Raw genomic sequence first — 15,046 nt, forward strand, 5'->3', positions numbered from 1 at the left:
AGTTTTAATTTTTTTTTTTTTTTTTTGTCTGTGTGAATGTATATATACTTATATATGAAATATATACATCCATATATATATAATATAATATATATATGTATATATATGTATATATATGTATATATAAATAAATAAATATATATATATAAGTCGATGTGTCGTGATCAGATTTGCAATCTGACATGCATGCACGAGCAGCTGCAGCCACAGACTAATTAAAAAAAGATGAGGCAAAGCAGCAACAGTACTGCACAGGCGCAAGAACCAACTGGAGACAAAACACCTGCACAGGATACCACGCTCTACACCGAAACCACTGTAAAAAATAGAAGAAAGAAGTACAAAATAAGTATTTTGACTGTCTAGAAATAAAGCACAAATAGTTGCCCAGAAAAAAAAAATGCCGCGAAGGTGAGGATGCACACCTGACCCGCCACAGACACAGAGAGAATGGAGGCTTGGGCTGGCGGCCACGTCACTGTCGCTCTTTTTTTTTTTTTATATCATTACCCAACTTTGTAACGGACGGCGGATAATATCTTTGGCCTGCGACATGATACGAAAACGTAATGAAAATCATAATAGGTTGTATATATGTACATCCTCCTGGCAAACCACCAGAACTCACCCTTTAATTTTTTTCCGATATTTATTCTTTCCCTTTGAGTTCATTTTCAATAAACGGAAGTGCTGTAACAGGAAGTAGAATTAAACGGAATATGTGGTTCAGCAGTAAAAGCCCAAACAACGTGTTTTACACTGATCATAAATGAAGTGGTTTGAAATGAGAGCTGATGATCGAGTCTCTATATGTTAATGTGCAAAGTAATATCTATAAATAATGACATGTTCACACGCATATTTTCACGTAACTACATTCGTCTTCACTCACACAAACGCGTACAAAGCCTTACATAGTTACCCTCATTCACACGCACAAATACACACATACGTGTACAAATACACGCACACGTATATATACACGTACACACACACATACACGCACGCACACACATACATATACACACATACACGCACACACACATGCACATTTACACATACACACAGACCTACACCTACATGATCACATACACGTACACGTACTCATAATACGAATACATAACACGTATACATATGCAGATGCACACATACACGCAGGCACACACATTCGAACACAAACACACATACATATATGTAAGTTCTTTGTTATTTGAATGACAGATCAGCTCGTTTCATAGTCTTTCAATATTTTTCTCGATCCTATATGCATCATTTCTATTTAGCAATATTTTAGGGTAAGAAATATACATAAATAAAATAACATAATATATTCAAAATAAATGGTAAAAGGGTAAATGGTTAAAAGCACGATAAATGTGCTAGACATCTAAGGTCATGTAGCACTATAGTTAATGTTACGGAAGGGTGGTTGAGTTAGTGATTAGTTGTCTAAGCTGGGCAAAGGAATTGGTGAGTGAAAGGGTTAGGGTCGGGTGTGGTAAGGAGTTAGATTAGATGAAGGACATGTATGCGTTTGAGGAAAGAGAATAGGTTGTTGAAGCAGAAAGTGTGGGATTCTGTAAGGATGTCTGATAGGTTAGGAGGTCGGTGAAGGGAGGATTCAAAAAGATGACAATAGGATGGTACGGGTTGCTTCAAAACGTGGGCATGACAATAGGATGTGTGGGATTGAAAGGGGAACATTACATAAGGAACATAAGCGTGGATCAGATTGTGACATCAGATAGGAGTGTGTTAGACGGGTGTGGCCAATGCGTAAGCGGGCGAGAGCGGTCTCCCAACGTCTGTTCCGATGAAATGGAGCTGACCAGGAGGAGATTGATTGTTTTACAGAATGTAATTCATTAGTGCGGACGCTTGACCAAAAAGATTGCCATCGATTATACAAGAAGGTCTTAAAGTGTGGGTAATAATCCGTGGTGGGATACGTGAGGAAGCGTGGTTGGTATGATGTGGACATAGCGGCGTGGCGTGCTAGTGTATCTGCCTGTTCATTGCCGGGGATTCCAACATGGCTGGGCACCCAGCAAAATTTGATTGTTTTATGGCGTGTGGACAGGTAGAACAACCAGTTCTGGATCTTACAAACAAGGGGGTTGGTGGTGTGTATTGACTTTATGAGAGTTAATGAGTTACGGAGTCAGTAAAAATTGTAAAAGAGGAAGAGGAGAGTGAGTATATGTGTTTTAGAGCAACAAAGGAGTGCATTACAGTTCTGTAGTAAGGACACTGGATTCAGGAGGAAGGGAATATTTGAAAGTACGAGTTGGGAAGATTACTGCAAAACCAGCACCGGAGGTGGATTTGGAGCCATCAGTATATACGTGAATACAAGAGGAATGAGTGGAGACATGGTCAAGGAAATGGGTGAGAAGGATAGTAGGAGGGATATTTGATTTTGGTGGGTTGGGGAAAACAGAAGAGCAAATATGGGGGTGAGGTATAAGCCATGGAGGGACGGAATGGACAGAGAACAGGAGAGGTTGGAGATGGGGGAAAGGGGAATGGGATAGGAGGGTATACATGCGAGTGGAGAAAGGAGTAGGTAATTGTGGAGATGAAGCTAAGGTAAGAAGTAGGGGTTGTGGGATAGTTAGTTTAGTGAGGGAAAATTGGTGGAATCGAACATAGCATCGGAGAGAGAGAAGGGCACGACGTCGAGATACAGATGGTATGCTTGATTCAGTGTACAGGCTCTCAACTGGGGAGGAGCGAAAGGCGCCTAGTGCTAAGCGAAGACCACAGTGATGGATTGTATCAAGATGGGCAAGGAGAGAAGTTGAGGCAGAGGAGTAGATATGGCATCCATAATCAAGAGTGGAGAGGATCAAAGTTACATGAAGATGAAGGAGAGTTTTGCGATCAGAGCCCCATGATATATGGGATAGAGTTTTTAAGATTCGAAGGCGGCGGAGAGCTTTTTCTTTAATGTGTAGAATATGGTCTCGCCAGGACAGTTTGGAGTCAAAAATGACACATAGGAATTTGCCAGAGGAACGGCTTTGGAGTGGAGTGCCATATAGGAAGAGTGGGGGTGGGGGTCCTACACGTGAGCGAGAGAAAAGGATGGAGAAAGATTTAGAGGTAGAAAAGCGGAAGCCATGGTTTGTGGCCCAGGAAGATACTGATGAGATTGCAGATTGAAGAAATTGGTAGAGGTTGGTATGGATGTGCCAGAGGCATAGTTGGTTAAATCATCAACATATAGTGATGACCGGGCTCCTGGTGGTAAAACTGAGACAATATCATTAACAGCAAGAAGGAATAAAGTGGTAGTGAGCACACTGCCTTGTGGGACACCTTCGATTTGAGGAAAGGAAGATGATGTGGCAGAGGCAATTTTGACCTGGAAAGTGCGTTCCACGTATGCCTAGAGAGGACAATTGTTGGAGAATATGGTACCGCCATGTCGTATCATATGCTTTTTCCAGATCAAAAAATATAGCTATTACGGATTCATGGCGTGCAAATGCAGATGTAATATATGTCTCAAAATGAGCAAGGGGGTCAGCTGTGCTTCTGGCACGGCGAAAACCGAATTGGGAAGGAGAGAGAAGATTGTGAGATTCAAGATACCACATTAAGCGGAAGTTCACCATTCGCTCTAACAGTTTGCACAAGCAGTTAGTTAGTGCGATGGGGCGATAGTCTTGAGGGAGGGTACCCGATTTATTGGGTTTCAGGAAGGGAAGGATAAGAGCTTCTTGCCAATTAGAAGGAAAATTTCCTGATGTCCATATGTGGTTGTAAATTTTTAATAGGAAGGATAAGGAGGAAGATGGGAGATGCCGGAGCATACGGTAGTGAATACCGTCAGGGCCTTCATGAGTGTTGCGGCACGACTGTAGGGCAGCAATGAGTTCAGAGGAAGAAAATGGAGCATTAAAGGATTCAGCTGAGGATGGGGTGAAGATAATGGGGGTACGTTCTCTGGCGGTCTTAATAGAAGAGAAGTGTGGAGAAAGGTGAGAACCACTACTGACCTGGCTGAAATAATCACCCAGTTCATTAGCGACTTGGAGAGAATCAGAAATGAGGGTATCTCGAATATGGAGGACGGGGGCAGGATGGGAGGGATGTTTGCCTGATAGTTTATGGATTCGGCGCCAAACATTTGAGATAGATGTAGAGGATGCAATTGATGAAACATAATTTTGCCAGCTATTTGTTTTACTATTCCGGATTGTACGACGAAGATAGGCAGATGCTCTTTTAAAGGAGATAAGGGCTGATAGTTGATTTGGAGTACCTCTTTTGTAGCGGTAACTGTTCCAGGCTGCATGTTTTAAGCGAAGTGCTTTAGTGCAATCAGAATCCACCATGGAACACATTGGAGGTATATGGTCTTGAGGTTCGAGGGATAGCTGTATGTGCAGCTCTTAAGACTGTTTTTGTGAAACACTGTATCATTTCTGAAATGGAGGTGAGGGAGGATGGAGGGGTATGAATAGCAGAGAGTGAAGTGAAAGTATGCCAGTCGGCTCTATCAAAGCACCAGTGTGGGGAGTTAGGAAGTGGTACGTATGAAGTAGGAAAAAGGAGAGCTGGAAAGTGGTCACTATAGGGGAAGTGGTCTAAGACTGACCAGTGGAAATCTAAATGAAGAGAAGGGGAGCATAGAGAGAGGTCAATGCATGAAAAAGATTGCGTGCGTGTATCAAAGTGTTTGGGGGGATCTGAATTTAAAATAGTAAGGTCAGCTGTGAAGAGAAAGCGCTCTAGAGATCGGCCTCGGGAGTTTGTGATAGAATCACCCCAAAGAGTGTGGCAGCAGTTAAAGTCACCAACTATGAGTTGGTTGAAGTTGGGAAATAAGATTTTCAAAAGCAACAAAGTCAATGGGGTGGGAAGGGGAGAAGTAGACTGAAATCACTGTGATCCAACGATGAAGGAAGATACGAATAACTGTACAAGGGACATTGGTTTGAAAGGGAGGTGTGACATAAGGTGTTTTCTGATTGATAAGTATGGACGAGACATAAAGGGAATGTGGGGAAGAGACAAAATGATAATTGGGGATTGGTATTGGAGGATGTGTAAGAAAGGTCTCTTGAAGGCATACTATAGATGGGTTATAAGAGGAAAGGATATGACGAAGGTCAGGTCTGTGGGAGCGGAAACCGCGAATATTCCAATGAAGGATAGTTATACTTTAGTGATATAGATTGTAGTACGTGTTGGAGATTTTGGGGGTGAAGCAGCTAGAGGGTGGGATAAGGATTGAGAGGTCTGAGATGGGAGAGGTGTGGGAGTTGGTGTTCTACTAGGAGGGGTATTAGGAGATGGAGGGTCTGAGGAAGGGGATACTTGTGACATAAGGGATGCACGTGGTATCCAGGAGGGAGTGGAAGGATAGAGGGGATGGTAGGAGGGTTAATGTGGGCGGGGTTGGGGTCGGGGGGGATGAGCTGTGTTGGGAGGGGGTAGGAGGATAGGGTGTAGGGGGGATATCGTTAGGAGGAGGATGGATATCAGCAGTTACTTGGAGTGTGGAAGGAGCAGTTGTAAGATTTGGAGGTTGAGTGTCAGTTTTCATTAAGTAATCTTGAATATTTTCAATAGTTTCTTCTGAGGAGTTGGTTGGGGAGTTTCGGGGGATAAAGGATTTCTTGTGAGGGGGGGAAGAGAGGACTGGTGTCTCAAGCATAGGGGCAAAGGAAGGTGGAGGTGATTGTGTGGTAGGGGAAGAAGGGGTGGAGCGTTTGTTCTGTCTGTTACGGGTAGTGCGAGGAGGGAGAGGGGAAGGTGTTGGGGTTGTAGTGGTGATTGGAGTATCTGTAGTAGAGATTGGAGTGTCTGGATTTAGGATGGCAAAAGAGTTTGACTGAGGAAGGTAGGAGGTAGAAGAGGGGCATTTAGATGTAGGGGGGGTGGGTTTAGGAGATTTGGTAGAATGAGCAGTATTACTGGAGTAAGGAGTAAGAGAGAAACCACGTCGACGTGCTTCCTGTCTGGTTTCACGTAGTGTGAGTCCAAGTTTGAATCTGAGAGTTGCTACCTCAGACTCAAATTTGTAGGTGGGACAGCCCCTATAAAATACATTATGGGGGCCGCCACAGTTGGCACATGTGCGTGATTGTGCAGAGCAGTTAGATCGGGTATGGCCAGGTTGGGCACATAGTGGGCATCTGGCTGTGGAACGGCAATGTTTGGCTGGGTGTCCTAGACGCCAACAATTTGGCACTGACGTGGAGGAGGTTGGTATGGACGACAGGGAGGGATTCTCCTCCTATGTAGACGTAAGGGAAGGTCATGTCTACGGAAGGTAATTTTGGCTATGTTAGTGGTTTCTTTGATGACCTCTGGGAGGGATGGAGTAGCATTGTACTGATGTTGCATCATAGTCTGTGAGACAGGCAAGTAGGTCTTCCCCACAATCTGACCAATCTTTGTCATAGATTGGGCAGTTTGCTGGGGAGATTGAAACTGTTCCGGTGCAAGTATTGAGGGTTGGATGGGGTTCTGCAAGGATGGGGTTACCATACAGGTCAGTTAGTTTTGTTAATGCTATAGCTTGGTTTTCGGATGTTACTGTGACAAGACGGGAGCGGTCGGGTCGGCTACGGAAAGAGACTTTACCTACTTGTTTTTGGAGACATTGTTGGAAGAGAAGGGTGTTGTCAGAGTAGGGAGCTGTGGGAGGGATCACGAAAAATCGGTCCCATTTGGCTGCGCTAAAGAGAGTATTCAAGATTGTTGTAGAGATAGGGGTAGAGAAGGGCGGGGGCGTGACGAAGATGGAGTAGTGTTGAGGGAGGTAGTGTTTTGGAGAGGTGGGCAATAAGGCTGTAAGGTATTAATAAGGGAGGATGGGGTGGTTGATGTTGGAGGTTGTGGGGGTAGAGATGTTGAAGTTGAGCATGCTGGGATAATGGAAATGTTCCTTAAGGGTTGATTGTTGGCTACTGTACTAGTAGGCATTGATGAGGGGGTAGTTATTGCAGTGTTCGGAGCCGTGGTCAAAGGAGAGCCTGGGGTCAGGGAATCGGGTGGGTTTACATCGTTGGGGCTATTTGATAAAGGGGCAAGCCTCATTGCCCCTAATAGTGGGGATAGGTTTTCATTACTGGCCATGATAAGCCTGGATTATGTTGGGGATAAAAACAGTCCACCCCTCAGGGTCCCCTTGAGGGGTAAGGGCTAGGTAACTAAATCAGGGGAATACCGTGCCATGGCTCCCTCAGGCCGTTCAGGACTGGCACAAAGTCAGCCTTTCATCCTTTCAGCACGGCTCTCACACCTTAGGAGGTGGATAGCAGAAGGGTTTAGTGAAGGGACAGAAACGAAAAGTGGGAAAAAAAAAAAAAGACCATGCAAAATTAGTTGAGTCGAGGGCTGAGTCCCAAGGTTGGGGAGTTCCCCATCATTGGGTTCCAGTCTCCGCCTCCTAAGCCCCCCCACGACAACAACGGGCAAGGGATTGGGGGGGTATTCAAAATAAATACAATGGTTTCACACACAAAAAAAATAGATTCTTAATTTTTTTGGGTTTCTGTTCTTCCATTTATTTTCTTTAGTGGCGGTTCAGGACCAACTTGCCACTTCCTCTTCATTTACTAGGTGAAAATATTTCTGTTTGGGCTCCAGTATGGGAGATGGATTTTGTGCAAAAGAAGGCTGGAAAGAGATTACAGACATGATTATTAAGAATAACACTGCCCTGTTTGCACTTCCGCATAGAGTGAATATTGTCTTGCTAGCGACTTACTAGTATACAGGAGAGCACCGTGTCCCATGCCAGGTGTTGGAGGAAAGACACGCCCCTTTTTCTCACTCAAGCACAACAGCTCGGGAAATAACTCAGGGCATTCGTATAAAGAAAAGGAGATACTTACAATTTTCCCTCTAAAGAAACCCTTGTACACATACTGAACATAAAAAAATTATTTTATAACCTTTATACATCTCGTATAAAGTGTAAACTGAGAACTTGTATTTTATATACTTGGACCAATCCACGGACAATATATTCATAGACACATATACACTTACACATGCACATGCATGCATATGAACTCTTAACCGTGTTTCTCTTTCTGACTAATTGCCTTGGCCAGTATCGGACCAAAACGCTACCACAAGTGAGGGAGTATGTTAGGTCACAAGGAGAGTAGTGAGTTTCGTAGGGTTTCGGTAACTTAATTCTACTGGAGTCTGACATTTACAACTTAGCTAACCGTCCGTCGATAACATGCTTACATATATACACATAGTGTATGTATCCATACATTCATATAGTACGTATAAACATCCACATACACATACATATGTATGTTTGTTCGTCACATTTCATAACGTGATGGTGACGACGTTATGATGAAGAGAATAGTGAAACGAAATAAATCATATATTTACATTTACAATATAAACCGTTTGTGCACCTGTCTGTGGATAAAGTAAGAGAGAAAGAATACATATATATATATATAATACAAACACACACACACACACACACACACACACACACACACATATATATATATATATATATATATATATATATATATATATATATATATATATATATATATATTGCATTCATGTTGACAAATGTATAAAAGGTATGAATGAGAGTAAACATCTTCACAATACAAGAGATGTATTTGACCGGTTTCGATTATATCTTCGTCAAAAATACATGTATTTCTGACGAAGATATAATCGATACCGGTGAAATACATGTCTTCTATTGTGAAGATATTCATTCTCATTCATATCATTTAAACATACATAATATATATATATATATATATATATATATATATATATATATATATATATATACCGAGACATATATAAACAGATGAACACATATACATGCAGAATTACATAGTAATGCTGACATACCTTAATCCCCCAGTAGCTTAGGGAAACGAGAACTTCTGACGTGGAGGCAAAGTTTTCTATAAATTTCGCATGTCCATAGATTCTTTCCTCATTTGACTTTTCATACTTTTCTGTATACAAACACACATAAACACATATATCAAATTTCTACTTTTATGTGTGCATATACGTCGGTTTATGTAACATAGCACACACACGTACAGTATATTCACATGTATATATAAATAGGCACAAACACATATAAAAATGTTTCTGTGTTTTCAGATATGGTGTGCTTATCCTTTTTTGGGTTGAGAAAAGTAGGAATTTTGCAGCTCTTTGCCGCCGCTTCAGTTTATGTTCCTTACTAGTTTCAACATGGAAAGAGTTCAGTATGATGAAACAATTATACAAGTAAATCAGAGTGCTTGCGAATATTTCATTATGCTTTGAACAAGCTAGAAGCCCAGTACTTAATATCATCTTGGCCTGATACGTGGGTACCTATCCATAACAAAGACTATTAGCGAGTGAAATGTGATATACGTTTCATTTACTTTATTTAATTTCCATAACTCTATAACTAAGATTTCTGTATAAAATTAACATTTATAGGTATTCATACATAATCCCTATCCATGCTTTTATTTATAATCTTTATTCATGCTTTCATTTATATTCCGCACATGGGCGTGATGGGTTCGCGACGGCAACCCCTCGCCTGAACCACCTAATGCAGGGGTAAACCACCTCGCAAACTACCTGGGTTTGTAGCAATATGTATTTACAGATATGTAAATATATAAATATATATATATATATTATATATAAGCTACACACACACACACGAACATATATGTGTGTGTATATGTATAGAAAGATAGATAGATAGACACTAAACACACACAGAAACACACACATGCATATATATGTGTGTGTGTATGCATATATATATACAGAAAGACAGACACACATGTACAATATATATAATATATACACATGTGTGTATACGCACACACACACACACACACACACACACACACACACACATGCATATATATATATATATATATATATATATATATATATATATATATATATATATATATATATATACATTGAAAGGAAAGCCATATTGCATTTTGCGTAAATATTTTGTAACATCTGGTGCATAAATTATACTCTTCTTTCAAAGACATTTATATACGCCTTATTGTCGAAGAGGACGAATTTACTTATGATTGAAATAACTGTACTCAATACTTTTATTTCAGTAGTCTACTAATATAGATTTTATGGCTAAATTGAAGCACATTGTTTAAAGCCGCGAAAGATGCCGTTGGGTGACACTACTATCAATCAGTATGTATTTTGGGTTATTCCGGACTGACAGACATTTTTATTTTTTGTTTGATTGGCCACCGAGAGGTTAGTGGTTTCTGTTTATCCGTGTTAAATATTTCACTTAAATGTAACGACATTTGTATATACGGACTTAAAGAGTATACTTTGTACGTGTGCGTTTGAGGATGTGTTTGTATATGTTCGTATAGTTGTATTATATATGCTGTGGGTAGGATGAAATAACAAAATGACAAATGAAAATCAACGTGTTTCCTTGTATAACAAGGAAATACGTTCGTTATCAATTCATAGTGCAGCAGTGTTTCTCTCAAAATATACACACACACGTGCGCTTATGTCTCTATATACGCCAACGTTTCTATATAAAAGGTACATTTAAGACATGTTGGAATGCAGTAAATTTTAATCAAAAATGAGTGTACATGATCGAGATAGGTAAAAGAGATTTCTTTTCCCTAAATTACAAGATGAACAATGTTCCTTAAACAATCATTTACCCAAAAGAAGAACCAGCCGAAGGTTATGGTGCCCCCAGTGGGAAGCGTGAGCGTGGTGGTGAAGCAGGTGGGAATGAAACACAACAGGACGCAGCGAGTGAAAGTCACGCTGACTTGACGACGGTCTTGCACACTCTCACTCTGTTTCTTCACTCACCAGTTTGTAAACGGGAAGGTCGCCACAGAAGTTGGAAAAGATCCGAACCGATCTCTTCCTCAGGATTGTCGAGGGAAACAGCGGAAACTCTGACGTCAGACTCAACCCTCATGCCATCATCCTGATGGCCTTTGATGAAAGCTACTTGTTGCTCGAAAGATTTAACGAGTCGCCTCACGTAGCACGCCTCCTGCGATACACTCGGGATGCTGCTAGACCCTACGAAGTACATTGAATTTTAGGTATTTATGCTTATCATAGGAGTCTCTATACAATTTTACTTATAGAAGAATTTCTTATGCACTTTCAATTCAGCAAAATCAAAATATAAAGCACATAAAATTTGTATTTCAATATATCGTGCACTCCGTGATAACCTGACAAGTAATACTTACTACGCTATAATCCTCCAGAGTCTCCACATCATCGAAGTCGTCCGATTCAGGCATGTGGAAGTGAACTTTCATGGCAAGGCGGTCTACATCCACTTTCATGCATTTTTTTTCAGCGACACTGCTTTCCCTTGTAACATACTTGGTAATCCTAACAAAAGAAACGGCCATATTTTGTAATAGCGATATTTCACATGAGAAATAGCTTTTCAAGGATCATGTAGTATCTCATCTGCAATACATATAGTAGAAAAAGCAAGAAGCATGTCGACAGTGTGTCCATACCTGAAGCTCAGCCAGGGAAGAAGCCCAAGAGGCAGGACAGCATCAGCCAAGTGAACATGGTGTGATCTAAAAAAGAAAATGGACTAATCAAGTGATAGAAAGCTAACAAATCATGAAATATATGAAGCAGTCACTGGAAAATACAGGTAACGAACTGAGGAAAAGCACGCCATGGTCATAATCTTAGGTTGAAATGAAGAGAAAGAATAACTAAAGGTGGATTATTATAAGTGCGAGATAGAAATAACCCAACAGAAGGGCATTTGTTTATGTTATATAAATATTTTAAATATTACACTGTTACTCAATATCACGATGTAAAGAGAGAGTCCTGTATGAACTTAATCACCACCAAGTAGAGATACGACCAGAGATGTGAGATCGTCCTTGGGCTTATATAGTTCCAGCAGTGTCACACGACCTTTAAAAAAAAACAACTTGTTCAAAGTCCCTACTTCAGCATCACCTGTAAAAACATTCTTACATATATTTTCCATTCAAAATATGTTTATCGGCAAATCTTCAATGTCAGTTGATTGCATGTATATTTCAAAGGAAAAGAAAGATGCATCAGCAGTTTATTCAAGTTTTTCTGAACATCCGTTTGTAGGAATATGTGTGAGTGTGTGTAAGGTGTATGTGTATGTGTGCATGTGTATATATGTGTGTTTTGTGTGTGGGGTGTATTGTGTGTATAAAAAATATACATAAATACATACATAAACATATGTTTATAAATGAATGCTTGCATATATAAATGCATATCCATTTACATGTAGATGTATGTTTTTTATATAATGTATAACATATATTTTTCAAATCGTCCGATCCATCCCGACCGGTGGCGATGTTTCGGACTGAGCAGTGCGATGGCTCGATCAATATTCATAGTTTTTCATAAAATTAGTAAGTTATATGCCATACGCATAAATGCAGATTTTGTGTATGTGGAATATGAATCAAACTTTTTGTTGCATTACTCTAAACAATATTTGAATGGGTTTCAATGCAGTTGCATATTAGTTTACAGTGCAAAAATGAATGCATACTGACCGCATGCTATCCGAAACAACAGAAACACTGTTTTTTTTCTGAATAGTGGGAATATCCGTGAGTGCGTGCGTGGTGTGTTAGAGTTAGAGTGAAAAAAGAAGAAGAAAAGAGAGGGGGGGAGGTGAAAAAGAGAGAGGGAGGGGGGAGAGAAAGGAGAGAAGATGAAAGGAGAGAGAATGGGAAGGAGGCGAGAGAGAGAAAGAGGGAAGGGAGAAGGGTAATGAGAGAAAATAAAATCAGAGATAAGGAGGAGGAAAAAGGGAAAGAGAGAGAGAGGGGGGGGGAAGAAGAGAGGGAGAGAGTGAGAGACAGAGTACACACACAAAGAGAGAAATGGGGAGATAAATCATGAAACAAGAAATCGTAATTTTAATTACTGGGAATGGGCGCTTTGTTAAATAATAAATGATTAAGAGCCCTAGTATCATCTTTTCATTTTTTTCTTTTAAAAAGGGGGAGTCAATTTTAGACTGACGAATCATCTTCTCATCAATTGTTCGAATAATCCCATTCCTTAAGCCAGGTCACAGCCTCTCCATCATCAAGACTTCTGCAGTGCCTCCTCGTGGCCCCCCATGGGTAACTGGCACCTTGCGGTCACAGGCTAAATCTGTGGGGGATCTCGGAGCAGCAGGAGGCCCCAGAGGTACGGAGTTATGACCCAAAGGCGTGTGGACACACTCTGGCTTCGTACCAACTCCTACCCCCCCTAGCCACCCTGGGAAATGGGCGGCTCGGGGAGGTGGGCCTTGCCAGTCCTCCTCCCCCCAGAATGACCCTCTGGCAACGTCTTTCATAAATGGAAATGCAGGGGGAGGGGTGTGGTCCCTCCCACCCAGCGTATCATGCTGTGACCCACGGCGGCTCAAACATGAACCTACCATTAAAAAAAACAAAAACATATATATGTGTGTGTCTGTGTGTGTATTTATGTGTGTGAAATGATGTGTATGTGTGTGCGTGTATATATATGCATTATATGTATATATATATATATATATATATATATATATATATATATATATATATATATGCATGCATGTATGTATGTATATATATATATATATATATATATATATATATATATATAATTAAATAATCACTTTTCCTACAATTATGTAAGTAATGTGTTATAAACATAAATGTAGATTTTGTGTGTGGAATATCAATCATATGTTTTGTTGCATTACTGTAAACAATATGTTAGGTAGTTCAATGAAACTGCATATTAGTACAAAAATCAAGGCAAATTGACCGCTTTTTCTTAGCTGTTGCTTATGTCTGTGAGTGCGTGCGTGTGTGGGGGTGGGGGTGGGGGTACGGGTGACTAAGTGAGTGAGTGTGTGAGATAGAGTGAGGGAAAAAAAGGAGAGAAAGAGAGAGAGGAAGGAGGCGAATGAGAGAGGGAGGGGAGAGCGGTAATGAGAGAGAGAGAATAAAAGATAGGGAGGAGGGAAGAAAGGGATAAGAGAGGGGGGGGCATGAAGAAGAGAAAGAGGGAAGGAGTGAGGGAGGAAGGATGTGAAAGAGAGAGTGCGAAAAAGAAAGGGAAAAAAAGAGACAGACATACACATACAGAAAAGGGGGGGAATCGTGAAACAAGGAATCATTGCTTTTAGTTACTAGGCGTGATGAAGAATAGTAGTGTCATCATTTTAACAAAAAATGAGAGGGAATTTCTTTAGACACTGACGAAGCATCCTTCTCATCAATTATTCGAAAAATCCTATACTTTAAGGAGTAAGTAAGCGTCGCACGAGAGACACTTGGCATTGTTGCGAATATTTTTGTCATTTAACACTGATTCGACATGATTATGGGGATTTCGCCACCTGCCATATCCACCTAGTCAGAGCTTATGAACCTAAATATAGGAGCTACTGCTATAAAAATAAATAAATAAATAACTCGCTAAAAATAAAAATCGCACAAAGTATTCGGACAAAACCACCATCTGAATGATCCCCCTTTTAAACATATATATATATATATATATATATATATATATATATATATATATATATACATACATATATATATACATATATATATATAATATATATAATATATATATATATATATATACATTTATACATATAAAAACACATATATAAAATAAAATATGTGCGTAACATGGGTATACTCACACATACACATAACTATGAATACACGCACACACACATATATATCCACAAGTTCATATAGTATGTGTGTGTGCTGCTTTATTACACTGTTCGCGAAGTATTTATAGCTATAGATATTGAAAAAGCCTTTCATGGAATTTCTATTTGCTTTAGATTTCCTTTTCGGAAGAATTTGCCTTCCTAATGCCATTTCAGAAAATGCATTCTCAGCAAATATCAGATATATATCGGATGGTAAGAGAGTTCTAGGGACAGTTGATCGTGTCATCAGGTGAGTCCTCTGGTTCTCTGCGAGATGTCTTGATG

The 15,046-nt window shown here is 40.2% G+C and overlaps 1 pseudogene; it reads right to left on the reverse strand.

The window, feature by feature from the left end:
• Window positions 1-302: 302 nt before the first annotated feature.
• Window positions 303-11,601, reverse strand: LOC119570540 (annotated as a pseudogene).
• Between the last annotated feature and the right edge of the window lie 3,445 nt (window positions 11,602-15,046).

Source organism: Penaeus monodon, unplaced genomic scaffold (genome assembly GCF_015228065.2).
Source record: "Penaeus monodon isolate SGIC_2016 unplaced genomic scaffold, NSTDA_Pmon_1 PmonScaffold_3075, whole genome shotgun sequence".
In the NCBI taxonomy this organism is placed as follows: domain Eukaryota; kingdom Metazoa; phylum Arthropoda; class Malacostraca; order Decapoda; family Penaeidae; genus Penaeus; species Penaeus monodon.